Source organism: Hevea brasiliensis, chromosome 4 (assembly GCF_030052815.1).
Source record: "Hevea brasiliensis isolate MT/VB/25A 57/8 chromosome 4, ASM3005281v1, whole genome shotgun sequence".
NCBI classification, from domain to species: Eukaryota; Viridiplantae; Streptophyta; class Magnoliopsida; order Malpighiales; family Euphorbiaceae; genus Hevea; species Hevea brasiliensis.
The window spans coordinates 33,199,645-33,203,232 of NC_079496.1; the positions used below are offsets into that span (position 1 = coordinate 33,199,645).

Here is a 3,588-nt window from a genome sequence, read left to right on the forward strand (position 1 = left end):
AACTCATGTATCCTCCTCCATAGTTGTCCTCATGTTAACTATTCATCCCTACAGCATTGGCTTGCATTTTATCAAGCCTCCTTGTAAGCTGGTCAAATTGAGCATTTATCATGTTTATGGCATCCACTTCTAGGATCCCTGCTATTCTCCTTGCATTTCCCTTTTCATTTGACCACTCGTAGTTGTGATATGTGACCCTCTCCAGAAGTTTAAGTGCTTGATTCACTGGTCTCTCCATTAGGTCACCTTCTACTGCTGAATCTACAGTGCTCCTTGAAGAGGGCAGTGGCCCATTATAGAAGTTCTGAACCAAGAGCCAATCTTCTATGCCATGGTGTGGGCATTCTCTCTGTAGGTCTTTATATCTCTCCCATGCATCATAGAGTGATTCACCTTTCCTTTGCCTAAAAGTGTTGAGCTCAATTCTCAACTTCGCAGTCTTTGAAGGCGGGAAATATTTTACTAGAAAAGTTTGAGAGAGGTCCTCTCAAGTGGTGAACGTTCTAGCCGGTTGAGAGAGTAACCACTTCCTTGCTCTGTCTCGAAGGAAGAATGGAAATGCTCTGAGTCTTATGGCTTGATCAGAAACTCTATTCATCTTAAATGTATCACAAAGGGCAAGAAAGCACTGGAGGTGGTAGTGCGGATCTTCTATTGGTAATCCTCCAAATTGAGTTTGTTGGACCATCTAAAGCCATGCCAGTTTTAATTCAAAATTGTTGGCTTCCACTGGGGGTCTTGTAATATAAGGTTGGAATCCTTGTATAGAGGGAGCTCCATAGTCCTTCAAGAGTCTCGGCCTGTAGTTGTTATTGTCGGACATATTTGGAATTTCTGGATCTCTTTGATCTTGTCCTTCACGCTTCCTCTCTCTCCTGATAGTTTTTAGAGTTCTGTCTATCTCTGGATCCAAATCAACAATTTCTTCCTCTGGCTTTGTTCTGGTCATACACCAAAACGATAACCTGAGAAAGAATAAGAGAATGAAACAATTTAAACAAAATTAAACAATAAATGAAAATGCCTAAATCAGCTAAATTACTTATCGCTTAATATTACTAAAATTAAATTCCTCGGCAACGGCGCCAAAAACTTGTTTGCTGATTTTGCAACACCGCAAGTGCACGGATTGCAAACAAGTAATAGAGTAGTGAGTAGAGTATCATCCCATGAGGAATTTAATTAGTAACTACCAAACTACACAGTGATTTTGACTATTTAGGCTATTGAATAATGAGGGAATGAAAGTTGCTTATTTTAAACACTAGAATGATAAACTTGAAATGAAATAATCTATTTTGAAATAATTCCGAAATTAAGATTTCACACTTGAATCTTACTATGGATGTTATCTTGTTTATTTATTGGATTGAGAATCCAATAAACAAAACTTAATGTTTATCCATAATAATTATTACAAGGTTACTCTCCTAATTCCAGAATATGAAAACTACTCACTAATGGTGAGTTCAGCAAACATCATGATAAAAAGGTAAAGATAGTAAAAAGAAATCATCTAGAAGAAATAGAACAAGGGAACCTATGATACCCCTCACCCAACTATAGTGTAGCCAAGCAAGGCATGTCACACTGGGTATCGGAGCACCCTAACTTATCTTACTTTATTCCTTTAATAATTTGAACTCATTATATTATAATATCAATTATTTTTCTAAGGAGAAACCAGCAGAGTTTCCCCTGTTTCTATTACCATTTGGCGTATTTCACTATTTACCTGCTTGAAATTTTCAATAATATTTTACAATAAAAATCTCATCATCACACATTCAATTCTTGCAATCTCATTTGCATACATATCCATTCCTACTCAATTTATGTATCAAAATTCTCAAACTTTATTAATTTAAATGATTTACAACTAATTACATAATTTACAATTTACATAATATACAAATTAATTACAATTTCATAATTTACATTTCAACATAATAACTAATTATAAATACATAAAATAACTTTTGTGAGCCCTATCTACATGCATGGCTGAGGAGGTGACAACCTTGAGCACTTCTAACACTTCTGCAGATCTGGACTCTAAAAATCTCAGTCAAAGTACCTGTGCGAGAAAACAAATCCATTGCGCTAAGCATTGCTGCTTAATGGTGCAATAATATAACAAGAAAATAATATATACAAATAAAGAAAGAATCAAGCATTCTAAATATTCAAGTATCAATTTGATTTAAAATGATATTTCTAGTATTAACTATCTTATATGCTAATTCGTTCCTCTTTGAAAGTACTGAGTTTATAGCCTTACAGTAATAATATTCAATATACATTTTATTCTAAGAGTATTGTATTTGAGGTCTCTCTACGATTCAGCAAATTATATTTTTGTTATGTTTCTATTGCTAATCTTTTTTTTTTTTTCTCATTTCATTCAATACTTTCTAATGTTTTTAATTACTAATGTTCTTAAAAAAAATTTTAATAATTTACACTGCCTAGGTAACCTATGACAGGCTGACTAAACTGGATAATGGGTCGTTGGCACTGGACACCGCAGTGCCTCGGGCCGTCATACCTTAGGACGTGAAATGCGGAACGTCAACCATGTATGCAGTCAGAATGGCTTAAAAAGCCATGATAACATATCAGTATGGCTAAAAGATATGATAACATATAATCGGCCATAAAAGCCATGAGTGCGTGCATTAAACCATGAATACAGGTATAAAGCCTTACGCAGTACTGCTAAAACAATACCCTATTGGCATGCCAACTTATCCAATCTGACACACGTGTCTAGACAATACATGGGCACATAGTACCATTAAATGTTAATATATTGTATTTTACGACTTCATTATTTCATGATAAATTCCAATTATAATTTATACATTCATTTGATCATTCATATGATCGCATTTTACATCATTTATCATTCTATACCATTGTACTCAAAGTATTAGTCCTTTCTACAATAATGAGAACTAATGTCTCATTCATACATTAATATGATTCATTCATTCATTCATTATGTCATTCATATTGATCACAATTTATAACAATTATTTCATTAATCACATTATCTATATTAACCATCCTAATAGTTTTTGTAATTTATTATACCATTTCCTATATCTTTAGGGTTACTATTCACTTGACCATTTCCTTTTAAAGGTTGACTTTTTAATTGATAATAGATTTGTTAAGCCTAAGTTCATCAAGATACCACATTTTGCATTTTATTTTTGTTGGCATTGATTGCCAAACTCAATTCCTAGCCTCCTAGGTTTTATTTCAAATTTTTAGAATTGAGGTCTAAATTCACTGTTCCATTAGACCTGGCTACAGTAAAAATTTGATAAAATTTTCTTCACGAAAGTTGTTCCTTATTGTGTCTTCTTTAATTCTCTTTTTCAATAACTCCATTTGAAGTTTTGTAGCTCAAGTTATGGCCAGTTTACCATAACTGGCTGGATTGATCTGTACCCAGAATTTCTGGGCAGAATTGGTTATGCCAAATTTGGTGTCTTGAATTTGGTGGACAATTCCATTAAGTTGCGGTCAAAATTTGGAGTTCTGTTCTTCATGAAAGTTGTTATAAATTGTCTAACCTTT

General features: G+C 33.6%; 1 non-coding gene across 1 annotated transcript; it reads left to right on the top strand.

Annotated features, from left to right (window-relative positions):
* The first annotated feature begins 326 nt into the window (after positions 1 to 326).
* Positions 327 to 433, top strand: LOC131179590 (small nucleolar RNA R71). The gene has a single exon (XR_009148480.1). It is a non-coding gene; the product is annotated as a small nucleolar RNA R71 (small nucleolar RNA).
* Positions 434 to 3,588: the final 3,155 nt, after the last annotated feature.